This window comes from Grampus griseus, assembly GCF_964374135.1.
Source record: "Grampus griseus genome assembly, chromosome: 10".
NCBI lineage: Eukaryota > Metazoa > Chordata > Mammalia > Artiodactyla > Delphinidae > Grampus > Grampus griseus.
The window spans coordinates 439,280-467,037 of NC_139004.1; the positions used below are offsets into that span (position 1 = coordinate 439,280).

General features: G+C 46.4%; 1 protein-coding gene across 2 annotated transcripts in view; it reads right to left on the reverse strand.

The window, feature by feature from the left end:
* EXOC2 (exocyst complex component 2) overlaps positions 1-12,093 on the reverse strand; it is a 156,313-nt gene extending 144,220 nt beyond the window's left edge. The window contains exon 1 of one of the 2 annotated variants that reach the window (XM_082664804.1): positions 11,672-12,093. The gene's annotated coding sequence lies outside the window, so the exon portion shown is untranslated. Of the gene's footprint in view, positions 1-9,599; positions 9,641-11,671 lie in introns of those variants that run through there. The other variant, XM_082664805.1, reaches the window with a different exon arrangement.
* Positions 12,094-27,758: the final 15,665 nt, after the last annotated feature.

Sequence of the window (27,758 nt, forward strand, 5' to 3'; positions counted from 1 at the left end):
CTCCCAATGCAGCGGGCCCGGGTTCAATCCCTGGTCAGGAAACTAGATCCCACATGCATGCCACAACTAAGAGTGCACATGCCACAGCTAAGGAGCCCGCGTGCCACAACTAAGGAGCCCACGAGCCGCAATTAAGGAGCCCACCTGCCGCAACTAAGGAGCCCACATGCTGCAACTAAGGAGCCCCCCTGCCACAACTAAGACCCGGTGCAACCATATAAAAATAAATAAATATTAAAAAAAAAGTATTTGTTACAGTGGATGTGGTAGAATGGGGATCCAACCAATGTTCCTAAGAAAGGGAAGGAGGGAGGGAAAAAAACCAAAACCAATGCTACCTTTGTACATCTATTTGATGAATATGGACAAAGGCTGAGGACAGATTCCAGAGGTTAACATTCTTGGGAGAGGGTAGAGGGTCAGAGAAATCATGCTTTTAATACATTTTTATATGGCTTTCCCTGTGGCAATGAGCACATATGTAAACTTCTGAGGTGCAGTCAGCCTTGGGCTGTGCAGAAAGGCCAATTCTGGAGCACAGTACAGAGCAGCCCTCATGGATGGGGACCCAGGCAGTCTACCACTTCCTTAGGAACAGTGACCACAGTTTCCTCTTGGTAGTTCTGGACCTGCTCACTACTCCTGCAAATCCATTTGCATAGGAAAGGGATAACAATAGCATCCCCTACATTAAGAAAAAAAAAAAAGGAAAAAAAAAGAATTATTGTACCAAGGTCCCTGATAAAGAACAGTCCTCAATGGGTTTGGTTACGACTGCGTCGTATTCTTTTCTGTACTCCCAGCACCCAGCCCAGGGCCAGAACAACGTGGACACTTGGCAGATAGTGGCTGGGAAAAGAGACCAGGGAACACATGGGCTCACTGGCGCTCTCTTCTTCTGGCTCTTCAAGGACAGCAGCAAACCTCAGGCCATGTGGGATTCCAGCTATAAGACACCACCAAGAGGTGGCCTTTGAGAGGGATGTCGACCTGATTTGTCCCACTGCAGGACAGATGCCATTCCTTGATTCTGTGCTGTATCCCATTGTTTTTTTTTTGTTGTTTTGTTTTTGTGGTACGCAGGCCTCTCACTGTTGTGGCCTCTCCCGTTGCGGAGCACAGGCTCCGGACGCGCAGGCTCAGCAGCCACGGCTCACGGGCCCAGCCGCTCCGCGGCATGTGGGATCTTCCAGGACCAGGGCATGAACCCACGTCCCCTGCATCGGCAGGTGGACTCTCAACCACTGCGCCACCAGGGAAGCCCTCCCATTGTTTTTTTAAACCAATAAATCTGTGCCACAATAGCAATCACCAAAAACTACTATAGAAACTGAGTCCTCTAACTGTATCCTAAAAGTTTACTCGATCACCCTATGACAGCTCCTCTGGCCACCCAGCCCAGTGGCGCTCACTTTACAGGCAGGTTATAGTTCACACCACAGGAAGGAATCAGAGGTGAATCCAAATTAACTACCAAGACCCGCTCAGAACAACTCCTCTTCTTGGGCTGCCTCTGGGAGGGGTGGTCTCCAATTGTAATGCCCAAGAGGTGAAAAGTTTCCTATTCTATTACCACTTCCACAAAGAATTACCTGAAGATCAGAAATCTAATGTGTACGGTCAGATCTTTAATACTGAGTCCCCTTTTCCCCAAAAGTACTTAAAATGTTTAAACCAAAATGAGTTTTACCCCTCATAAATCTCTGATTAGAAAAATATTTATTTTTCACCATCTTTTATTTCTACAAAAACCAAGCCAAAACTGATTTAAGTTTGATTTTTCAGTTTAAAAACTCCACACATAAAAAAAGGAGCAGTACTGAGAATATAAAAAGAATTCCAAAAAACCCCCACAAGAGATTCCAACTCTTCAGGTCTAAATAATGTAAAGTCCAAACAAAGACAGTAATTTTTCCCTTAGACTTAAAGACGAATCTGTCTCCAACAGAGAAGCATCTGGAGATGCTATTTTTAAAAACGCTGCCACGGTATTGTGGCTCTACAGATGCTTTCCTCCGCCCTGCAAAGGACTCGCTGCTCTTGAGGGCAGTTTCCACTCCAGTGGCCCCTTTTCCTGCTTCCCTGCTCAGGGCTCATTCCTGGAGGACTCAGCCCAGTAAATTCGAAGCAAGAAATGGCGGGACTCAGTCCAATCAGGATTTATCCACTGAGAGTTCAAACAACCGGTTAGCAATGACACTGTGCAACTCAGGACCCTGCAGGGCTGCTGCGGCAGAGGGCTGGGTGACAGGCAGTACACAAGTAGCACTTCTATCAAAGATAAGCCTAGAACATTTCACAGCTCCTGTTAAATATTTGTTTCCAAAACATAAGTTCAATTTTATTTTTAATGATTACTTGACTGTAGCATCTATTTATCAGTGTTTTCTCTCTCTACATAATTTTCATTTGTTACGTAAAAGACATAATGAAATTACTAACACTACACACATTTTGCCATAATCAACACACAAGGTTACATATTTTATGATTCCATTTATATGAAAATTCAGAACAAGTAAACCCGGAGAGACAGTAAGTAGATTAGTGGTGGCTAGAGGAGGGGAACAGGAAAGGATTGATAGTGGAGTGATGAAAATGTTAAAGAATTCGATTGTGGTGATGTGTACACGATTTTGTGACTATACTAATTTTGCTTCAGAATTCCTAGGAGCATTAGATTATCATTATCACCACAAACACAGAACCTCCCAAAAATGGACACAAGAGGAAATACAGGATGGCAGTATTTTTTTTTTTAAAGCATTTGACACTACTAAGTTCTAAAATCTTCTGATACAAGATCAAATGAGATTAAGGAAGGCCAAGGCCAGGACTGAAAGGGAGCAAGGGAGAGGAGGAAGGCTTTACCCTCCCAGCTCATTTACTGAAACCCAGCGTTAAAATCAGCAGGAAAAGCAGTCAAACAACAATAAGCCACCTATATTAGCCCCTCTGGAAAGCGTCAGTGGCCTAGCCTTTCCAGTCCTGAACAGGCATCAGCAACACCAACTCCATTTCAGCAAGACTGTTGGGAAGACAGGGAGAGGAAGAAGTAAACAATGGAAAATCCCAATGACATCAACAGTCCACATGTGCTCACTTTAAGTCACAAGATATTTAACCATCTCTATGAGAATGTTCAGGAATGAGAGAGGAATAAAATCAAGAAACTAAGCTAATTATAATGAAAGAATTAGGAAAAAAAGGGGCTTCCCTGGTGGTGCAATGGTTGAGAGTCCACCTGCCGATGCAGGGGACACAGGTTCGTGCCCTGGTCCGGGGAGATCCCACATGCCGCGGAGTGGCTGGGCCCGTGAGCCATGGCTGCTGAGCCTGCGCGTCCGGAGCCTGTGCTCCGCAACGGGAGAGGCCACAACAGTGAGAGGCCCGAGTACAGCCAAAAAAAAAAAAAAAGAATTAGGAAAAAAAGATATTATCCTAAATATATATTATTGCATGAAAACAAAGTTTCATTTGTCTCATTTTAAAAAAATTAACTGAGTAAATTTAAAGATCCAATTGGCTTTATTCAGCAATTCACGAATTGGGCAATACCCCATCTAGCAAATAGAAAGGCGGTCCTCCTCAGAGCTGTACCCAGTGTAAGACTTCTGCAGGCAGAAGGGGCTGGATAAAGAAGTTACCAGCATAGAGCTGTTTCAGGCAAGGTCACCTTCCTCCGGGGAACAGCAGGGATTACCTCACTGTCCTGACCAGGCAATTTCAGACTGACTGGTTAAGACTATCTTCCTGGGAAAGACTGAAACTGCAATTAAATTAGGTATTAAAGTCTCAGTTTGGTGACATGGGTTTTAGCACAAGTGCTTCCATTTGGGGCCTGTTGTCTCTTTTTTTAAGTCTCGACTTGTCAAATCTTTACCATGAAATAAGCCAATATGACTGCTGACAATATAATAACTACAGTAAACAGGCATGCCAAAATCAATGTAGATTTTCACAAAAGGTCAAGGAATCAACTGTCAGCTTAAATTGGTTACTTTTATTAAAATTGTTATACATGACAGGATGTCACTTAACTCCCAGATTCCTTTACATAAGCAGAGCTGGATTAATTTGACCCAAATTTTGTATAATAGCTTTCCCAATTTCTAAAAATGCATCAACTTTGTCACTTATCTTGAAATTTCTGCTTTACTTCCCTAGCTCTATCTCAAAAGAAACTTCTCCAAGGCCACATATCTTGGCACAGCGAAAGCAAAATCACCCCAGCACTCAGCAGTGCCATGAGCCTCAGGGATCAAACAGGGAGACAGCGCAGGCGGAGGCTGCAGCCCAGCTGGGAGGGATCGAAGCTGCTCGTGCTTAGGAGAAACTCTGGGCACAATCCCGGCATCCGAAAGAAAGTAAAGTAAACAGTCGTGCTCTCTCCCATCCACCCTGTTAGCAGCCTCTCGGCTGAGGGAGACCACACACTCGGACCACACAGCGCTGGCTCAACTCGCACGCAACGTCCAACAGCTGTCACTCGGGGCCCGGAGCGGAGGGGGAAGCAGGGAGGGAAGGAGAGGGGAGGGGAGAGGAGAGAGATGGGAGGGGGGGGAGCGGGGGGGAGGGAGGAGGGGATGCAGAGCCAGAAAGGGAGAGAGTCAGGACAGCGAAGAGTGGTTTCCCTGAGAAAACAAGCCAGTCCCGGCCTTGTGTGGCCTTGACCTGTACTCCCCCAACCAATTTAGTAGCTGATGAAGGATTAACAAAGCATCCATTTAACATCAATTAACCTCCTATCCATCACAGGTCAAAAGAGAAAATTACCATTATAAAAGCATTTCATTAAAATAAAGACAAACGTATTTTCTTATAATCTATAATATATACTTAAATAATGCATTTTCTTTTAGATTTATATTACGTTGGTTTTAACCCGCCTGCCTCTTTTCCTCTAATGAAGCCCATAACATGAATATCAAGTGTTTCTGCAACAGAGGTCAGAAAATTTTAATTTTATAATTTTCCCATATTTCACTGTGGCACAATCTTTAATTTTCCAAAAGACTTATTGATACAAAAAAACACAGTAAATTATTTTTTACATAATTTCAGGCTAAATGTACATAGAAAAAAATAACAAGTAGCAGCATTTGGGGGGAAAAAACAGAAAACGTAACCACCAAAGTAGCTTTAAAAGGATTAAACCAAAATTTTTTACTATTTAGTAAGGAAGAATTTTGATTGGAATAGCAGACAAGAAATCTGAACAAAACGAGTGATCAGGTGTTCTTTCACTGTCAGGTACCCAGAGGCCCAGCTCAGCTGAAGGGATTAGGCCAGGAGTTGGAAAAACAGAAGTTCTGACTCACTGAAGACTTGGAGAACCTTCAGCAAATAGGCCAAGGAAAGCCTCCTGATGCTGAAGCACTATTTTCTGAGGTCAGGCCGTAGAAAAGTGAGTTTCCCCCGCAAACCACCAAATCATAGTAATAATAAACTCCCAAACTCCCTCCGCCGCCACCCACCCCCCCCCCCCCCCCCCGCCTCCACCCCCATGCTACTCAAATGAGCATCACCAGGGAGCAAATCAGGAAGGGGGACTCTCAGCAGCCCAGCCCGACCCACTAATACACATCTAAGCCATTCTGTGCACAGGAGTGTCTGAGAAGCACTCGGTAGACCTATCCTGCCCAGAGCCGCCCTGGATCCAAAGGACCCCCAGAAAAATCTGGTTGCAGAGCTGCCTAATGAGTCTGAAAAATAAAATCATACCCAACTAGACTCTTGGGCCACCCACCAACAGACCCAAACTGCAGAATTCACATCTTCCTGGAGCCACTTCAACCTATCCTAGGATAGACCTGCCCCCCACGGCAAGGCACGGCAGGGGCAGGTGGCCCCAGAGGGATCTCCCAGAGACCTGGGGAAAAGTCTCTGAGAATGGTGATTTACCTCCTTCTGTCCTCTGTAAACTCTACTGTTCCTGAGCAAGGTCAAGTTCTATCACACTGCCACACCCTCCACCATCTCAAGCTCAGGGTGGGACAAGTCTCAGACACAAGGTCCTGAACTCCTGTCCAGTGTCCTAAGTTAATCATCTCCCTCCTGCTCCGTCTCAAAACCATGGTTAACAAAAACAGAGTCATGCACAAATCTGAAAGAATCCGTGGGGTACCAAGTGTACTAAGAAGGCTCCTGAGGTCTCAGAAGGGATGTCAGCAGAAGAGCTGGACAGACAAGAGATAAAGCATCCTTGCTTTCCCAGCTCTCCTTATACCTCTTTCCCTTATTACTCCCATAAAGAAAGTATAACTGAGGTATACTGGGTTTTTTAATGAATGTATAAGTTTCAACTCATTTGGGGAGAAAAAATCCAATGATTTAAAAAATATAACTGATAGGGCTTCCCTGCTGGCGCAGTGGTTGAGAGTCCACCTGCCGATGCAGGGGACACAGGTTCGTGCCCCGGTCCGGGGAGATCCCACATGCCGCGGAGTGGCTGGGCCCGTAAGCCATGGCCGCTGAGCCTGTGCGTCCGGAGCCTGTGCTCCACAACGGGAGAGGCCACAGCAGTGGGAGGCCCGCGTGCCAAAAATAATAATAATAATAATGTTTGGAGGTACGGTATTAAAGGGAGAGAAGGTACACAAGGCGACTAGCAGGGAATGCTGGAAGCCAGACAGTCCACAGGGAAAGCCTGACAATTCCACCCTCCAGAGCTTCCACACACCTCATCTGTCACATAAATACTTGATTACCCAGCTATTCCCTTAAAACAAGCACTGGATTCCATCTTAATTAGAAGAGTTTATTAAAACACTCCTTTATTTCCCAGAAACTATAAACTCTCTGCCTCAGCAGGCTAAGTCTCCTCCTAGGGGACAATTACCTTCACTACATTTCAAAGCAAAAAGCTGTGGGTCCAAAGGTGACTGGTCCTCTAACTCATGCCACTGGACACTGATGACATATCAAAAATGAAACAGAACAGTGCAAATCCATCCCCTCTACCACCACCCTTCAAAAAAGAAACGTAAGAGCAAAAACGTCCAAGAAGATACACTACTTATTGGAAGGAAGAAGGAGAGTGCTTCATGTCAAAGCACGGCATTATTCGTTCGTCAAGTCTATTGCCAGCTGTCCCCATGTCCCTACCACTTCCTCTTTACTAGATCCACATGGGGTGGACACAACATAACTTCTTGATATTTTAGGAAATGTAATTTTTTAGGGAAAAAAATGTCCAGGTCCCCCTGGAAAGACAGGTCACCTGGACAATACTGAAAAGGTCATTATCAAATAAAACAGATTTCTATTTGTTTAGTGGACCCAGAAGATTTGAGATATATAGAGAGACTAGTTACCCAGCACCTCAAGAGATGACAGTGTCAGATTCCCATTCCTAAGAAAAACAAAGAGGGGACTTCCCTGGCGATCCAGTGGTTAAGACTTCGCCTTCCAATGCAGGGGGTGCGGGTTCTATCCCTGGTGGGGGAGCTAAGATCCCACATGCCTCGCGCCAAAACAAAATACAAAAACAGGAGCAATATCTGTAACAAATTCGATAAAGACTTTAAAAATGGTCCACATCAAAAAAATCTTTAATAAAAAAGAAAGAGAAAAACAAAAAAGATGCAGATAAACCGGGATCTGAAACGAGGGAGTACCCTCAGATTGTTCAGTCAAAACAAGTATCTATTAAGCATTGGTTGGGTCTCTGGCACTACACTAGGGAAATGACAGGAACAAGACCTAGTGACAAGGGGGTCCCAGGTGACCTTGGCCTTCAGCAGAGTGGTGGGCACCTAACCAGACAGCAGTGGGGTGACTGATGCAGCGTATGAACAACTATTTAAGAAATCTGGCTGGAAGGGAAGGAGAGAGAAACTTTAACAGGTGAATGTGAAATCAAAGGAGGACGCTACCTTTTTATTGTTGTTTTTCTATTTTGCTTTGCTGCTGTCTGTCTAAGCACGTTTAAAGGCTGACTGGAAGGAGCCTTTAGCAAGAGAGGAACACTGAGTGAAGTGCTCCCAAAGGCAGGAGTGCAGGGGTACAGGGATCCGTCCTGGGGTAAAGGCAACCACTTTCAATGTAACTGGGAGGAGGAAAAGTTCTGGAAGAGAGCCCAGGGTTCTCCTCTGAGAGCTCTCATAGTTCTCAGGTGGCAAGATTATCTGCTTAGTAGAGACTGATTATGTGTAAGGATGAGAGGTTTGACAAGAGTAGAAAATGCTTAAAATAGATTCTGCAGAGAAGCAGCAAGTGGCTAACAAAGAAAACTCTAAAAAACTTTTTGATGGCCACTTGCAAGTGGTGACCACAGATTTATAGGGGTACAAATCTAGACGCTATGATTTTCCCCTTCTGGTCTCAGAACCTCAGTTCAAGCATTTAAAAAAGGCAAAGAGTTGAGATTGAGATGGTCCAGGACTGATAATCTGTCGGCCAGATGCCACAGAAAGATGGGGGAGGACACAACTGAGCATCCTGGTAGAAGGGTGACGGAATATCGGGTAAAGGAGCAGAGGCAGGTAACTGAGTGAGGGTCAAAAAGACAAGAGACTGCCAGCAAAGAGTGGGTGGTCTGAGCTCCGGATTTCAGAGGTGAACCAGTCTCAGGTTGGGGCACCTCTGTCCTGCTCCCCCAGCCCCCAGCACCACACCTCTGGCAGCAGCCACCCCTCCGCCGAGGCTCCAGCTGGGGCAGCTCTGCTTTCTCCTTTGCCCCCTCCAGCTGTTTAGTAGCCCTTTGGGCCTCACTATCCCGTTTGTTCCCTCACTCTGCCCACACCTCTGCAAGTAGTTTCTTTATTTAAATCTCATTATTTGAACCATCTGGCCTGAATTCTGATTCCTGACACCCAGATATGTCAATCACATGGGGCTTTCATTAAAATTAAACTAAAACCAAATATTCCTTGCTTTTTACCTTGTTTTGTCTTTCAGTAAAATTATAATACAACGAAAGTTAAGATCATATACCCCGCACTTTACAAGCGGGTATGGCCGTAAAAAATGCACCAAAGCTTACAGATGAAACTAAAGGTCGAGCCTGTCGAAAGTGGCACAGCGAGCAAGTAGCAGAGGCAGAGCTCAGTCAGCGCTGCACAAGGACTTCTGAAAGCGAACTGGTGCCAGACAGCACCACAGGTCGTGGCGAGGACCCGCCTTGCACAGCTCACATCCTAACTAAGATCCAGGTTTCCTAAGTCCCAGTGTCCACTGCTCTTTCCATCCTGGCACCAAGACTGACTGTAAGTGGCAACTAGTAAGTAGAAGGAATTACTCAAACCCAAACCGAAAATTAAGCAAACTGTATAGTCCACCCCAGTCTTAACTGCTACCAACAGTATTAAAGGATGTTAATGAAGCTTTTGAGCAAACCTAATACAATTTTCCAGGAAAAAAAAGCCTCGTAAGTCAGTTCCAAACTCCTCTGCCTGAAGTTCAAGGAACTCCATAATCCAAAATGCACTCACTTCCCAGCCTATGGGCCTCTGTCTCTCATGAGCCACCCAGACGTTCACATGCCTTCTCTCGGAAGGGCCAAATCCTCCCCCATCAAGTTCTGATCTCCATGAAGCCTTCCCAATTGCTCCAACCCCAAAAGATCCTTCCCCCCTCTGAATTCCTGCTGTACTTACACTGAATACTGCAGCTTAGTTCTTGGCTATTTAATGGAGAGGGCAAAAATATCCCCTTTCTGAATACAGACTAATTTTATTTCTAACATGTGTCAGGCATATGCTAAAATTGGGATACAAAAATGACTAAGGCTAATCCCTGTCTGGCAAGAGCTTAGTCTGTTGACAGACGTGTAAATACCAACAATAGCTACAACCCCTAAGATACCACAGGACAGGACAAGCGCTAAGTGGTTATAGGATTCACTGAGTTGGAAAATTTCAAAGCAGGAAGAACTCTGAGATAATCTAGTTTTATATATCCTCAGGTACAAGGAAACGGAAGCCCAAAAAGGCTGCTAAGTAGCTCAGCCCATGCTACAGAGCAGGTGGTGGTAGCACACGGACCAGTAAATGGTGCTTCGACTCCATAATTTTCAAACTGAGGTCTAAGGATACCTACAGGTGTGTCCACAGAGATGCATCATTTCTCTACAATTACTGTAAGCTTGTGTTTGTATCAACAATTCTTTCCAATCGGCATAAACATGCACAGAATCATGAGAGTGTAACTAACACTTCCACCTTGCGGTCTCACCAGGCACTCCCGGGGATCCAGGAACACCTTCCCCAGCGTCTGAGAACAATCAAGGCCCTAGCATTCTGCTCAGCAGAGTGACGGACGTTACTTCCCACCCCAGTCAATTTACAATCCTCTCTACCCAACACGGGCCTAAAACCCACGCACTCGGAAAACATGTAAGCTCTCCTCTGTGGCAGGCGCTGAACTAGGAACCCTGGCGAGACGACAGGAGTAAGGTGGAGAACGGGTGAACAGTAATGCAGAGGCTAACTGTACAACCAGCATTTCCTACATGGCCTCCGGTTGCCGGGCCCAGCACTGGAAACTGGCCGCAGTGCTTTATTAAAAGGCTGCCTGTGCAAAAATTTTAAGTACTAGTCCCCCTTCCCATTAGAGTCACACAGCACGGGCTCTCCAGTATTTGTGGGATGAATGAAAATTCGACTTAGCATGCTGGTAAACCGTCTTTTAGAGAGGTAACTTTCAACACGATATTCAGCTCGGGAAATTAAACGCCTGACAAGAAGAAAAAATCATTTTCTGAAACTTCCAAGAATTGTTCCAAGTTGCGCTGGGGGGCCCTCTGTTTAAAACTACTAGACTTCTACTGAACCAGACAGAAGAGAGCATCTAAGTACCAAGCACTTATCGCCCTCTTTCCATCACCCCTGTGGATCCACCACGTTGGACACACAGGCTCCACGGGAAGCTTCCGGCTGTCAGTTCCTGTCGTTACACCAAGCCTGCCCAGAACGTAAGCAGAGCATCGTCAGGCATTCGAGGAGCGGTGCGCACACCCTCAGCGAGAAGGAGCTTTTCAATACAGCGCATCCAGGTGACTTACTTAAGCGTTCTAAAACACTTTGTTAAAGCTTTCCTTGCAAGTTTACTCAGATTCATTAAAAGAAAAAAAAAATGAAAAGAAAGGCACACGTTTCTCAGACTCGCTCTCGGAGGAGAAGCGCCTGCGCGCGGTTTCCCGCCCGCCTGAGCACGCCCCGGCTTCACTGGGGGAGCGCCGGCGTCGGGGCGCGGCCGCCAGGCAGCCCGCGCTGAGACTGACGGCTAGGCGCCCCGCCACGATGAGCTCCGTCTAGCCGGCCGTCAAGTGGGGATAACGCGATCGATCCGGAGGCAAGGCGACGGGCGCTAGTAAACGCTCGGCGCAGCTCTCCAGTGACGCGACCGAGGAGAACAAGCAACACCGGCCTCTTGACTTCGCTCCCCGCCAGTGAACCCCGCAACCCTACGCTGGGACAGGTAAGCAGGCGCTCCAGGGAGCAGTTGAGGCCAGCGGCCACCCGCCCCCGCGGCTCGGCGCTCCGAAGGCGCACGCCGGGAGCCGGGGCGGGGCTCCGAGTCCCCAGCAGGGGCCCCGGACGGCGGGGAGGGGGCGGGGCTCCGGGACCCGCGCAGGGCCCCTCCGCACGGTCGCGGCTGCAGGGCGGCGCGGGGCTGACGGCGGTCCCGGCCGGCCTCAGCCAAGGCCTCACCCCCCCCACACACCTACCTGCAGGCCCGCACGGACAAGGCCCCGCGCTCGACCAAGGGCTCCCTGGCCGCTGCCGCCCCGCCGCCAACGCCCTCACTTCCGCCACCGGAGCGCCGAGGGCGTCGATCCGCCGCGCAGTCGAGCGTCGAGCGCCCGACGGCCGAGCCCCAGGGGCGGGGTGGGGGCGGGAGTTGGGAGACGGATGGGAGCGGAGCACCCGTCCGCGACCCCGGTTCCTCAGGAGCCTCAGGCTGAACCTCCGCGTCTGGGCGGCAGGCGACGCGCAGGCCGGAATGCCATGGTGCTCGCGGCCGGGACCCCTGAGCGTGGACAGTGCTCGGGTTCGGTGGGCGGGCGCTGCCGGGAGCCGGCCTCCGACATAGAAAGGCGGCCCACCCGGGCCCGGCCAGGAGGAACCGGCTGCCTGACAGGGAGCGGCCGCCGCGGGCCGACCGGAAGTGACGCGCAGCCCCTAGCGCTGCGGGACGGAAGAGAACGCGCTCTTCCGGCCACTCGGTTTAGTGCGGAAGGAGTCGCGCGTTGTGTGTACCAGGGGTGAGGGCTGGCTGCGCTTCTGCTTCCCCGCCCCTCCTCTCCGCTCGCCTGTGCGGGTTACTCCAGCCGACGGGCCGGCCTGTTTGCTCCGGGGCCTGGGAGTGTGTATCCGTGGTGACGGCTATGGAACTGCGCGCTGCGTCCGCCCTTCCGGACGCGGAGGCCGAGGTCCAGCCGGGGAACGGGGCCTTCCCTCCCGGAGGCCAGGCAGCCACTGGGTGGCAAGCGGATTTTCTCAGACCCAGATGCAGATCCGGGTTCGGGTTAGTCCTCCCTGCCTGCAGGGCTCTGGTAGTCATCACTGTGCAGTTGCTCACTGTGTCTGATTTATCATCAGGGGGCTTCCCGTGATATCACCTGGGACAGGGACCCGTTTGAGAGTGAAAGAGGTATGACAGAGGGGCCAGTACCGCAAGATGCACTGGGTCTGCCCTACTTCACACACCCAGAAGGTGCCACCCTCGTAGAACATTAGAACGGCCTCAGGGGCACAACTGTAGCTCTGGCCGGGGATAACGTTTTGCGGGGGTGGGATGCTGTGCTATGGGATGCAAGGTGTATTGTGAACCTCATACCAGCGTACGGTGCTGCGTCCCCAGTAGAGCCCTGGCTCCTGCGGCAGGGAAGGATGCTCCTCCAGGGGACACAAGGTTCCACTCAATCTAAAGACCTCTCCTCCCCTGGGCTCCTCATACAGGCGACCAAAAAAAAAAAAAAAATGACCTTTATGATCAGTAGGAAATAGGGGCAGGGAGGATTACTTCTGGACTCAGGGCACTCGCTGAGCATCTTTTCCGTGCCTGGTGATAGCAGCAAATGGATAACGCAGCACCCCTGGCCTGACAGGGGTATGGCAACCAGGGGCTCAGACCCCACAGGGACGAAACAAGCAACATCATCAAGCAGGCAACCTAGGCCAGCAGAAGTGCTGCTGGAGAGTGAGGGACATCCGGAACGAGTGATAAAGGAGGAAGATGCTGAGAACCTCTGTGGCCCCAGGACTAACTGCAGCAGGAGCCCACAGCTCAGCCTATCAGCACTCCTGGTGCGGGTGTAACTCCGTGAGGCACCAGTGACAGGACCAGGTGAACACAACAGGGTGTAGCAGTGCCCACCAGAGCCCACCCGTACCCCCTCTGCTGCCCCTCTGCTCTCTGGCACCTGCCGCTGTGCCTTGGGTCTTTCTTCCTGGACACGTGGTAGGCTGGAAGCACTGGAGAGTTTCCTGGCCCGGAAGCAGGCTTCAGCCAAAGACGGGCGAGGAGTTGGTGTGGAGCTCCCGGGGCAGCTGGGAGGCACGGTATGCAGTGTGCCCAGAGCTGCCCTCGAGGCTGGGCCCCAGTACCCTCAGGACCACCTTCACCCACACCTCCACTTGCTTCCTCCCCTTTCCCACCTGGCTTCCCCATCCCCTCCTGATGTTTCCTGGTATCACCTCCCAAGTTAAATTCGAGCCTGGAAACCATATCGCAGGGTCAGCTTCCGGGGGAGTCCAGCCAAGACAGGCGTTATCACAGAAAAATAAGCAGCCTATTTTTATTATAATTTGAATACCTTTACGTGTTGAATTGCACACCTATATTAGAGAAATACATTCTGAGAAAAAGAAGGTAACATTTTGGACAAACGTTCGCAGTTGTGGGACTTGGCGTGACTTCGTTTTTCTCCCCTTTACCTCGGAAGGAGTGCTTCCGTGTGCAGTACCTCAGCTTTCCCAGGATCATTCACTTTAAACACAGGAAGCACGAGTCAGTGGCCTGAAGCACAGGTCGGCAGTGGTACCCTGCCTCACAGTGAAACTGAACCTGTTTCTCGTCTCTCCTTTGCTCTCGGCGATGCATCGTTTCCCAAGTCAGGCGATCCTGCCATTAAGCTGGTATGAATGACTCTTGAGGACTCACAGGTCTTTCCTGGATCAAAAAAGTGATAAATAATACTGTATCCCTGAGACAGAAACACTAGAAGAAGAAAGAGAGTCTTTTGCTAATATAAAAATTACTGGTAGTGTTTCTTTTTTCTTAAACTTCTGGTCCACATTCTGAAGCCAGCTGGCAAATGTTAGTGCAATACGTGCAGAAGCTGGCCGGAAATTAAATCATTAAACCCAAAATTGCTGTAGTAGCTGCTGAGGCAATGAAATATCACTGTAGAGCTTGTGTTTGCAATTCTGCATCAGATTTCGTTTGTCCTAGAGAGGAAAAAATCACTTTGAAACATGGAATTCCTTTGGTTTCAGTCTTAGCAAACACTGTGATGGCACAGCTCCCCATTCTGTAGATGTTTTTTACATTAAGTGAACACCTGAAGTGTTTCATGCTACATGGTATATCAGTCTGGAATGGACCATAGTTAGTACAGATTCTAATCCTCGAAACAACTATATTTTGCCATATCTAGTGATCCTTTTGACCAAAGACTGACGATGGTTTGATGTGTTAACGCACAGCTTAACAAAGCCCCTTGATGGCAAATTCCTGTCTCCATTGTAGATACCACAGGGCCTTACACAGCAGGTATTCAATACATCAGGCCAGCCACTCAGTAATAGCACTAACCACAACCTAAGTCAGTGTTGAGTGGAAAACGAAAAGTTAACAATCATAACGATACATCATGATAGTGGCAGAGTTGGGGGAGACGGCTGTTTCTAGCAGTCAATTTCAGAACGTGCTTTATGGTCACTTAGAGGCAAACGTGAGCCCAGTTTACTGTGTCCATCTTGACAATGTATGAATTGCTGAGAGGTTTCATCGAATACCACCCAGCTTTGTCATTCTTTGCTGGAGTCTTTTATGATTTAAGATCACAAGGACAATTTGAAATCCTCCAAGGTTGTGACAGTTATGACGTTGTTTTAGCAATTCTCAGATTGGGCCTGTTGGTTGAGGAATCTGGCTACCCTGTACTCCTAGCAGATGCCTTTGTGTGGACTTCAGCAGCTGTGTTTCTTGTCAGCTTCAAAGCGCTGTATCTGCAAAGGCCTCAGAATAAATGTCTCCAATTCTACAGCAAAGCAGAGCCCTTGTGTTTTTCTGCTTACCTTCTCTTTGCATATTTTGTTAAGCACCCTGTAAATAAAGCTGGGTCTGCGCAAGGATGCCGTGTTTCCACAGCGTTAGCCCGTTGCTGCCACCAGCACAAAGACGCAGCTGTGTTTATTCCGGGGTCTCTCCCGGCTGTCTGTAGGTGGTCTGGAAGAGGACAGATTGAGGACAGTCACTGGCTGCCAGAGACATGAGAGGTGTGGCACCTGGAGAGAGGGAACAGGGTTGGAGTGAGGCCTCCCTGCCCTGCTAGGCCCTGCTGCTGCTGAGGTTCTGTGACTAGGAATTTAGACCTCTTTATGTTCTAAATGAAGGACTTATCGCTGAATGAAAGGTAGCATTAATTTGTTTTAAATTGCTAGGCAGCATTAGGGGGTTGGGAGCTTTTTTGTCTGTCTTGGGTTTTTGAGTGTGTGTGTTTTGTCTTTTCCGACTTTCCACTTTAAGGTCCTATGTGCTTTGCATTTATCAGTAGCCGTAGAAAATGGTACCATGTTCCCAGTTTACTCCACTGACGCGATGCTTGTCCTAACGCACGGGGGCTCGGCGCAGCCGGCTGCCTTGGCCTGCTGCTCTTTGTGCCCTGCTGTAAAGGCAGATGTCGCCAGCTCCGGCTCTACTTAGGCAGGGAGACATGTTGTCGGCCTCTCGGCTGTTGCGTAGGATTTCAGTCCTCTGGACACTTCTTTATGAAGGCTTCCCGCTTCCCAGGAGTTTTAGGAATGCCTTGAATACGTGTAATCTGCCTGGCCTCAAATCTCATTCTTTTTTATTCTAATGTGACACGATACTTATGAGTCCTTTCATTGCTCGACTAACTCCTTGGTTTCCCACCAAGCTGATAAAAGATTTTAAACTCCCTGAAGGCAGTTTTCTCACCCTCTGTTTTCAGTAGATTTCGCCTACATTGTGAACTAAGCTATACCCAGCTTGGGGTAGTGAATGTGTTCCCGACAGCAACAGCAAGCGTCAGTGTGCAGGACCTGCTCACCACACCCGTGTCCCAGCTCTCAGGCCTGTGCATCCCGGAGGTTGGTCCTGCCCCCCGCCCCCTGTGAGCTCCGCTGCCAGCAGCTGCTGGTACTCTCCCACCGCCCAGTATCCCGGGCCATCCCCCAGGAAGGCAGAGCTCCCTATACACTTTCCGTGGTACAGAGGGACAAGGAGTACACAGAAAATTAAAAGCCAAAGAAAATATCCAGCCCACACTTTAGACAACAGTCTGAACCTTTTTCCTTTCTGACTGGACCCTTATAACAAAAGTGATAACATACAGTTCTGTCCCCAGCCATCTACCAAAGAGAACTGTGTCTATATTGGCACAAAAGATGTGTAAGAGGACATTCACATCGGTGTGTGTGAAATGCCTGTCCACAGTGAAAATAAACACATAAATAGTGGCATATTTATGTCATGAAGTACAGCAGAGCAATGAAAATCTACTCACAGATAATATTGCACAAAAGAAGACAGACACAAAAGAATAAATACTGTATGATTTCAATTATATGGGCAAACAGTAATGTAGGGGTGGAGATGAGACTGGGACTGGACAAAAAGGAGACTTTGGGGTGCTGGCAATAATTGAATTTACTTTTTAACCTGTGTGATAATACAGGTGTGTTCACTTTGTGACAGTTCATCCAGTTTTTCATTTATGATTTGTTTACTGTATGTGTTTTTTTTTTTAAACCTATGCAGGTCCTGAATAAGTACCTGAATTAAATAAGTACCTGAATTTGAAAAAAAAAAGAAGTGATAACAAAGTATAGCCAATTGATTTGAGTAAGAACTTATTTTTGTGCTCCTGGTGGAGTTTGAGCAGTGACATACTAAAAATAAACAAATATCAATGGTCCCTGAAAAATCAAGAGTTGACTATACTGCTGTTGGTTTAAATACACATAGATAGATAGATAGGTGATAGGTAAATAGATTGATAGATGGATAGATGGATGGGTGGATGTATAGGTAGGTAGGTAGATAGATAGATATAGAGAGAGATTACACTGAGAGTCCAGAAACCCACATTCTGGGCCAACCTTATATGGACCCTGATCAGGTGCATTCTTTGACCCCTTGAGAGGTCCGGTGATCTCATTTTTGAAATAAGGTGGTGGGTAGGAGCCACCGTAAAGCCCCTGTAAGCCCTGAACTCATGGCTCTGTTTTCCAGCAAGCGACTGTTCTGCAGTGAATTTGGGCCTTCCTCTGTGCATAGGGCAAGACAGGTGGGGCTGTTAGTGGGGATTTTCGGAATAACTATATGCCAGTGGTAGCAGGTCACACTAATTTTTCTTGGTATTCAATTAAAGGGATCTTTTTGTTCTTTGAATTTGTCACCTATAATGCAATCCATTTTAAAACAGAACTTCTTGGTTGCCTTCTCTGAACTTGAAGCAGATTGTTGATCCTTTTCTGTTTCTGTAACTTTTGCCCCCTGTCCTGAATCGCGTCCACACCTCCACAGCCCCCAGCCCCCGTGAACTAGTATCTTTGCCTCTTTGTCCCTGGCGGTGGCACTGGAGTGGAGCTGGAGTGGAAAGTCAAACTGTAGGAGGTTAGCTGTGAAGTAAAGCAATGAAGAGGAAAACAATACAATGTAAACATGTGGGTTGATTTTCAACGTTGTGTTTTTATTGAATTCCTACTTTTCCATAAAGTAATTCCTTCCAAGCTTGGCCACATTTTTTCAGAGCCCAGATGTGTGAGGCTGTGCTGATTTGCATCATTGTGCTTTACATACATTTATCATGCGGCATATCCATCCCGCTAACAGAGACCCTCGAATGCACAGGTATGAATGGCAGATTTCCGCCTGTGCGCATATGCTTTCTTTCCAATAAACAACAGCTTTTCGAACTGTAGACTTTTGAGGCTCCCTAACAAAGCTTTGTTTGAGAACTAGTGGAGACTCTCTCTCTAATGCTGTAATTATAATTTTATCCCAGAAATTTATATGCTCTGCTTGCTGATTTCAAATTGTGGAAGAAAACTTCAGTGACTGCTGTTAGCCCTTTTGTGCCATTTGTGTTCCGGATGTGTTTAAATGTCATTGTCACTGCTGTGAACTGGCCTTCTCTTTGTAAGCTTGTATTTGTCAGAACACATTTAGAAGGAGGTTTTCATTCTTTATGAAAATCAGTTTTGAACCAGAATTTACAGACCATATTTTCCTTGGTTACAGTGCTGGCTTGCTCTGAAGCGCCAGTTCTCTTCCACTGTCTAATGGAAGAGCGACCAGCCATGGTGTGACAAGACACAACATGGGTTAATAGCCAGGAAAAAAATTAAACACCATCCAGTTTAATAGTTTTTGCATAAACATGCTGCTAACCACTGACTCTAAATGTGGCAGCAATTTTTCTAGTAAATATAATTTCAGACCAGAAACTGTAGTGTAAAGTAGAGCATCGTCCAAATAAAGGAGAAGCAATGCATTGCTGTACAGCCCTGGCCGCCTCCGACCCATGGGTTTTGGCATGCTTTAAGAGAAATAAGAGTTAAATTAATTCTCAGAGAATTGAGAATGTTCTTCCTGAACAAGACCAGGCAGCTTCCCACATCAAACAGAGAGGCAAGCTTTTTGCATTTTTAGTTGATTTCCTATACTTACAGAATTTTCACATTGCTTTCCTTTCTTGGTTTACACACCGTAATTCTTTCCTTTCAAGATGTGTAACTTCCAGACTCACCAAATTGTATACATTAAATATGTGCAATTTTTGTATTCAAGTCTACCTCAATAGAGCTGGTAGTAATTTTTTAATGTCTAAGATATCTGTTTAACTGGTGCTAGAGGCAGTTGAATTCTAACAGGCACTTTCAAAAAAAGGTTTGTTTTCTGCACAAAACTAATCATCTAGCCACTAATTCAGAGAGGTCCTCTGTACATGCATTTTGCAGCAATCCGAGCTTGCTTTGCAGATCAACAAGTATAGACACAGTGCCTCATGGTCTGGGCATTGCTCTTTCCCTACACGTCCTCTCTCTGTTTCTATAAATTAAGCTTATCTGCCATTAAAGACATTCTAATTATTTGTTCGCAATATTTATTTTCCAAAAGTAAAATAAGAACAACATATTTCGGACTGTGGAAGGTGATGATGAATAAAACATCCTGTTTTGTCTTTTTATTTTCTGCATGCAGGTCTTGTTTCATAAATATTTACAATTAGGGCTGAAGCAAATTCATTGTCTGAGAGAATCTTTGGGGGGAAGATTTTAACAAATAAGAAAATAAGAGCTAGAATTCTGAAGAATCTGTCTTTCCTGCTTGTTTTTCAAGCATACTCTAACATATTTATTTATTTTTGCGGTACGCGGGCCTCTCATTGTCGTGGCCTCTCCCATTGCGGAGCACAGGCTCCGGATGCACAGGCTCCGGATGCACAGGCTCAGCGGCCGTGGCTCACGGGCCCAGCCGCTCCGCGGCATGTGAGATCTTCCCGGACCGGGGCACGAACCCGTGTCCCCTGCATCGGCAGGCGGACTCTCAACCACTGCGCCACCGGGGAAGCCCCACTCTAACATATTTAAACCAGCAAGTTTTGAGCAGAACCACGTAAAGGACTGGGGTATTGGTTAGGTTTGAGTTAACACAATTATGTAAGCAGAGTTAGGGGTGGAAATAATCCCAGGTACAAGGCTATTGACACAACTAATCTTGTTACAATGCTAGCCCAGATAAACACTGCTTTAAACGTGAGCGACCTGTACACTATTAATCTTTGAATTTTTTAATGTGAACTTATTCGTGTAGGAAGAAGTCTATATGTTATAATTCACATTATATGCACACACATTCACATTATTGTGATCTCGGAGATACAGAAATATAGGCCATTTGTAAGCTTCATACGAGAATACAATTAAATACACATTATCACCACCTTTTTCTTTGTAAAAGGACAATAACAAATCAAATGCACTTTGAAAGTATGTGCCCATCCTTATTAGGAATCTAATAACTGCATGTTAAACATTTTTAAATTACCATAAATGTTATATATTTCATGACGTTTAATGAACCTAAATAACTAACTTAGAATACTGACCTTGCTTATAAAATATAATTAGAGGATGCAGGTAGCTCTTTTATGGAATCAAAGCTTTCTCCTTCATCCAATGAGATTTCATGTTGTCTTAGCATATCAACAGCAACCGCAGATTAACTTTTACAAACTTGAGAGACCTTACATTTTTTAAAGAGGGAATCAGAATAGTTCTCATTGTAGAAGCACTTAATGAACTGCACTTCTAAGAAGACTAAGCAAGCAGCTTATTTAAAGGTGAAAAAATTAAAAATGTTAGCAACTCTGGTATATGAATTTAGGCTGACTTATCTTTTCAGCATATCTGTAATAGTTATAATAAAATTAATATTGCTAACAATATTTACAATTAATAGTAGTCTGCAGTCGCTGAGAAACACTTAGAGACAAAAACCTTCTTTCATGTACAAAATCTGTGGGAGTCTGAGGTGTAAACATCTCCATCCAGTTTTGGAGTTCTTTTCAGGCCATCGTGAACATAATCATATGGAGAGCCTCACGGCCAGTCCAGGGGGCACCGCACCCTGCGGGGCAGGAGGTGGTGGCCACTGGTCCAGAAGACTGAAGCAAGCACTTGGACCTGCCAGAGACGGTAGCAGCAGGTGTCAACTTCTTATCCCTTTTGCATAAATAATTTGTCTTAGATTCACAGGGGTTGATTATATCCTGTGGCTTTTTATTACTGAAAATCACACTTTCATAGTGAAGAGAAAAATGGTTAGAAAACCAGAAGAGGCAGCCGCAGGCAGGCGAGGCCCCTCAGCTGACAAGTCATGGTGCCTGGGGGAGAACTGAGTAGGAGGGGACGGGGACGCGAGCGCACAGACCAGGGCCCCTTCTCTCCTGCCGTCCCCCTCCCTTCCCTCCTTCCATTTCCACTTCCCAACAGAACAAATGCCTCTGAGGGAAGTGGAAGGGAGAGTAGCAAGTGACTGCACGGACTTACTGATGCTTCGGCTTTCACCTTATAAAAGCCACGGGAGGTGGCGGGTGGAGGCAGCCAACCCAAGGGCAGGGCTGTGCCCTGCGCAGGGGCCCCACCTCGTCTGCGGGCAAAGACTCACCTGGCAGGTAGGCCAGGGGCTTGCTGAGCTTAGGCCGGCGGTGTGCACCGTGGGTCACTGCCCGCCGCACACACCCACGCATACGTGCACGCACACATGCACACGCACCCACACCCTCTAAGAAACGAATGAAAACTTAAACCGAGCTTGGAGGTATCAGCCGCTGGGAAGGGCTGCAGGGGTGAGGGTGGCCCCTGGGGGTCGCAGTCCCACGGACGGCGGGTGTGAGGACCGGGGGGCCACCACGGGGGCTGCAGGCTTCTGATGTTCAGACTCCGCTTGTCCTAACCCGCTTCAGCCCACCTGCCTCATCCTGTCCCTCAGTCACAGTTCAAATACTTGTTTTCCTCGCAGCTCTTTCATCTTTTCTGTAAATTGAGGCCTTCGGCAGAATTCTCTGTGAAAGGAATGCTGACAGCAGCATTCTAATGTTTAAAACATTCTCCGATTGACACACTTCTCTTTTGCGGCTGGCCTCCTCATCACAGGAAGGTTGTAAACTGTGCTTTGCTTTCAATGGCTCTTGAGATTGTCTGAGGCCGTGTAACTGGAGAATCGTGTTTGGGAGGGTCTGGGCTCCACTCCCCGACTTGAAGGGAGTGGACGGTCTACACTGGCAGATCCTTGGCCTGGAAGTCTGTTAGGTGCCTTGTTCTCTTAGTTATGCACCGCTTTTTGCCTCTATTACAAGAAAGTGTGCAGAAGAACCAGCTTATTTTCTCAAGAAAAAGAAATCAGGACCTGGTTTATTTTGCCTGTGCTTTGGATAAACTAATCCAAATCAGGTAAGTTGTCAGTTGTATACAGTTGGATGTCAGATGCAGAAAACCGATACATAGATCCAACGAGTCTGTTCTCCAACACTGTCCATGTACCTCATTTGCTGTCCAAGTCGTTAAGTTTCCAGAGAAAGCACAGATGAGAAGATGTTCGTACTCAGGCTTTCGGTTTTCTGTTCTGTGCAGTCCCCGCAGCAGCCTGTTCCCCTGCAGGTAACGGCCCACCCCTGTCATGGAAATAATCCTCCAGCCCAGACTTGGCGGTTTTATTAGGAGTAGTTTCGACATTTTAGGAATTAATTTCTGTTGGGCAATTCCTAAATTCGGCTGTGAATTATGTCTACGCACAAGTTGTAAAATATACTCTGGAGTCATCCTACATCCCTACCTAAGGAAGCGGCAGCTCCGCCAGACGCAGGGAAGGGCTGGTCACCAGAAGTGGTTTGGTTCTTGTTTGTTCTGTGACGTACGTTTCTTTTAAAAAATATTTTGCTATTTCACATCTAGGGAAGAAATCATCAGCCATACTAAAATGTACTGTTAATTCCAGCAAAGTGGAAATGATACTGGGAAATATTAGAAATATGTAATTTTTATTTTTGACACTTTGTGCAAGTATATCTTTCCCCATATCTGTTCTGACTCAACTACAAACGGCAAGTCTCCTAATGGACTGCATCTCAGGTGGCATATATTTTCCTAAGGTGTAATTTAACATAACAAGACAGACATAAGAAGAGGCCCACTGCTGGAAAAAATGATGTGAGTGTGAATAATGCAGTATTTCCTTTTATCGTTTTATTAAAGTCAGTGAAATGAAAGGAAAAATACTACATAAAATATATTTGAATTTACCAAGCTAGTGAAGTTCTGCTAGCTTGTTTTCTAAGCTGTTCAGAAGGTCAGAAGAGCTGCCCTGGAGCAAACATTTGACACGGCCATCCAAGGCCAAGTATCTTCTTTATTTAAACTGTAAAATTTTTGTGTTTTTCATGCTTGGTTCTATGACTATGTCTATGTTTTTAATAAACATACACTTACTTTCCTTTAATACCTTTTCTTAAAACACAAAATTTAATGTGCTTTTTAAGCAAGTGAGCCTCAAAGAATTATTATGAACCTCAATTACATGTGTTGAAAAATACTTTTGAAGTTTATGAAGACCTATGTAAACATGAAGTGTTACCATTATTACATGCACAGCGTTTCTTATAGAGTGAGTTTCAAATACATAATCAGTAGCACATGAAAAACTATAATTATGTTATTCAGCTCACATCTGTATGTTCAAAATCAGTACTTCAGCAATATTTACATAGTCCAACAGATTTTGTTCTCCTCTTTAACACCCTTAATTTTAAGACAAAACGTGTGTGGAAGAGAAATCCTATTCATGAATTATAGTGAAGCTTTAGTAAGTTTGTTCACCTGAGAAGCCAGATACCTTTAGTACTTATTTTTATGGGAAGATATGTGCCATTGTCATTTATTCTTTGGCAATTTAGCACTATTTCCAATTTTTAAAAAGTAACTCAGAATAGCAACTTAATATTATTAATTGTTTGATTAAAATGAACAGATGAAATTTCTTTATTTCCCAAATCATCTGCCCAAACTAGTTCAGACGTTTCTGAACATTTTACTTTCAGATCATAGCGTGGCAACTTTGCTCCATGAAAAGGTCTCATCAATGTCCCATTCTGAGGTGAACTGATGTACAGTTAGTGTGCCCGTCAATGACACCAATGGCAGAAATGCATACAGACCAAGGGAAGGTAGCTCTCAAGATGAAGAAAATGACCTAGACTCAGCCCTATTTAAGACACGAAATTGGAAATGTATTTGCCCCTCAACTGGCACTTTTTCAGGGAGTTTTATTAAAGTAATTGTCTTTGGTAAATAAGTTTATTTAACATGTGCATATATTTTCAACCATTCTAAAGTTTTCTTTTAAAATATTTCATGCAAAATGTATCAGATATTAAAAATTCACTCTATATATACTGTTATTTCAGAAATGAAAGATGCACACATTCAGGATGAAATCGAAAGGCAGTTTTAAGGTGTAAACTCTCTAAGCCATGTGTATAAATTCAATTTTTGCCAAAATTGTGTTTTTACACAACTTCATTGAAATAGATTCCTCTTTAAATATTAAGCAATACAAAACTTACAGCAGCGGTAGATTATTAGAATAACATGGGATAACATCTTGATAAAATTAAAAGTTCCACTGTTAGCCTTCATATTGCTAAAGAGAAATGCCCATGCAAACCAGGATGTGATTTGTACACGACTCCAGTGCTGCTGTGAAGCTTTCTGACATGCATGAATCCAACAGAAAATTCGAGCCAGTGCATCTTATGAAGATTTAGACATGGACAGTGAATTGCTGAATTTTACCAAATAGTTTTGAATGTTACCTTCTATTTATCTTTCATTTTTTGTGGTAACTGAGCCCATCACCATGTTGTTGTTTTTTTTCTTTTTAGGGAGAAAGTCAACTTGTCTCTTTAGTTTCCTGAAAAAAACAGGCATTTCTGATGGTTTACGTTTAGTCACAATTTATACACGCCATCCTGCAAATCCAAACTGGGTGCAGTCGTCTTTTGCTGATGGGAACTGGCTTTTCTTCTCATTGTCCTAGTTTGAAATTGAAATGCTGCACTGCTGAGAAAATGCCATGAAAATATAACCCACTGCATTCCAGGAAAATAAATAAGCAAGGCCACCCAAATTTTCAATTAGTGCTTGTGCAGAGTGCAGGAAATGGCAGGAGATCCGTCCCAGGCGCCCCAGGCAGGGTCGTGCACACAGAGCAGTGGCAGGAGGGCTGGAAGGGGATGCAGGCACAGTGTGAAGATGGCCCGTCTCCAAGGAAAACTGCAGACCAACGGGGGGATGTGACGCCAGAGGCAGGCGGCGGGCATCACGTCCTGCCCGCGGAGCTGCCAGGCTCTGTGATTCGGGGGTTTAGTGGTAAAGTAGCACTTGAAAGTTCTTCGAACGTTATATATTTAAAGCCTAAGCTTCCCGAACGTTCTCAGTATCGCCCACATACAGAGTTTTAGCCGCTGGAAGCAGAAATACTCCAGACAGTTGGTGAAAAGTATAAAATGCTCATGAGTTAGAAGTGTCAGGCTTAAGGGTGGGTTGTCTCCCACTTGGTGGTACGGCTTGTAGCCAGTGGGTGTGTCATGAGGTAGGGAGACGGGGCGCCTTCCCTCCCCAGAGCAAGGGCCAGTGTCTCCTGAGTACAGATTTCTGAGGGAGGTAAAAAGTTATGCTGTAGAAGTGCCTTTCCTTAAATGTGTTTCTCTGAAATGCTCAAATCACTGATTTGAAGGTAATACTTGAAAGCCACAAAAGGAAAGCTGGAAAACAAAGGACCCTTCAAGGTTTGTGCGTTCGTACCCCCGACTCCTGCGTTGTTCCTTCACTTGCTTTCTGTTTCACTTCTCAGATTTCACTACAGCATGTGGAGTTTTACAGCTCATCATGTTGGAGTTAGTTAAGGAAAAAGGAAAAAGGGTTGGTTTTCCAGCTGCATGATGTTGGTTGAGCTTACAAAACAGCCCCTATTATTCGGATGGATTTTATCTGTGTTGTGGGTCTACTTGTATTTAATTTCAAACCACACAAAGGCTTGACGCAAAGTGAATCTACACATCCGATTTACGCTTACAACCAAGGAGTGCAATGACTGAGGAGTTACTGTGGGCTACAATCCTTAGAACAAGGAGTTAGACTCGCAGGTGACCTTGCCAAGCTGCACCTCGGGGCGGGACCGGCAGGGCTGAGCGGAAGGCAGTGCCCATCACTCACTCCAGCTGAAGACAAAATGTGAAACCCAAATCATGCTTTGTAATTATTGAAATAAGAATGCTGTGTATTTGTCATAAATTTAGGAGAGCTTTAAAAAATGATTATTCATCACCTTACAAAAACAGAGTAAATGGGACCCAAGCACTGACTATTTTTCTTCCTGGCGGATTCCTTCTAGCTGAGAGCATTTTCTTGGCAAATCAGCTATTTTGTTAGGTTCGAAAGGCTATCATTTCCTTTTCACAGTAAAATCAGGAATTTCATTTTTGCATAATACTGCAGCATTTCCTATAATTGAATTCTAATGATTTGGGAGTGTGCTCTTTACCTACTTTCCCTACACAAAACACGGAACAGGGAAAAAAAGAAAGAAACCTCTTTCCATTTGCAATAGTTTCAAAATACATATGCCTTTAGATTTAGTAAGTTAAGCAGTTTTCAGCCATGGGGAGATCCAGGGCTGAGTCCCGTGGTGACGGAGCTGCCCTCAAGGGGACGTCCCAGGAGCCGGGAATCCCCAGGCTGCGTTGTCGGGCCTGCCCCCCACCCCCAGGCCCTCTTGTGCTGCGTTTTTGTTTCTTCTCCTTCTTTTCCTCCTTCTCCACCGAGGCGGGGGCCATGAACCTGCTTCCAGGAAATCATCTATTGAATTCCCACTAACGCGTAAGCTATTCATTAGGTTTAACTTATTTATTCAGCCCGTGTTCTCACGCACCGCACTTGGTGAGAAAGAGAGAAATGACACAGGCGCTTGTCCTTTGGATAAGAGAGCAAAACAGATAACCGTGAGGCAAGGCTTCGGGCTCAACGCAGAGTCGGAAGAGACCTTGACACCACGTGGCCCAAACCTCTGATTTTATAGGTGAAAATGTTAAAGCCTAGAACCAGACAATTGGAGGGACTGTATTTCCAGTACAACTCAGTAGGAACCTGCTCGTCTAGCGTTCTTTCTGGATTGCTTCAATAGCACATCTTTCTCACAGGTTGTGGCGGGTGACATTACTGTTTAGGACAGTCCCTGCCCCTCCTACAGGCTTCCCGTCCCCCTGGGGTCCACCTCGGCCCCGGGCTTCTTTCCATGGTGGAGCAGCAACAGGGGAAGCCTGAAAAGCAGTCCTGGGACCTGTCACCTTCTTTCCCTCCTGGAGAATGTCTGCATCATGTCTGCTTCTTCAGCCAAGGTCCTGGGAGAAAGACTGGGTGGGGCAGAGCCGCAGCCAGGACGGGGTCACGGGAGTGAGAGAGAAGTGCTGTTGTAGTCACTCCTGAGGGTTCAGGGTTGTTTGTTTTGACAGCAAAGCACAGCTCAGCCGACGTGGTGCTGCTACGAAGGCAGCGTGGTTCCCCGCCTTCAGCACAGCTTCACCGTGGTCGGGGGCCCTTCTGTACATCACCATCCTGACTGTTTGCACTAAGCTCAAAAAGTGGGCTCGTGGAAGGCAGACACCCATGTGCTCGGCTCCAGGGCTCCGTGGACGGGCCCACAGGGGCCCAGCAGCAGCAGGGGCCCCCTGCACCATGGGGTGCTCTCCTTTGACCAAATGTCGAAGCATCAGCTGGGCTGCCATGACAGGACGGTCTCGCAGGAGAGCTTTCTCTCTGATAACTTCAGGTGGCCTCTACCTGGGCCACGTGTTCCCACAGGCAAAAGGCAGAAACAGTCGCCATGGCGGGCTAGAGAATTATCTGTTTCTAAGACAGCAGTAGAGCCGGCCACAGAGTGTACTCAGGATATCCAGAAGGTCCTTTTGGAGGAGGCGGCTCTTCTGCTGGGCTTTGAGGAAT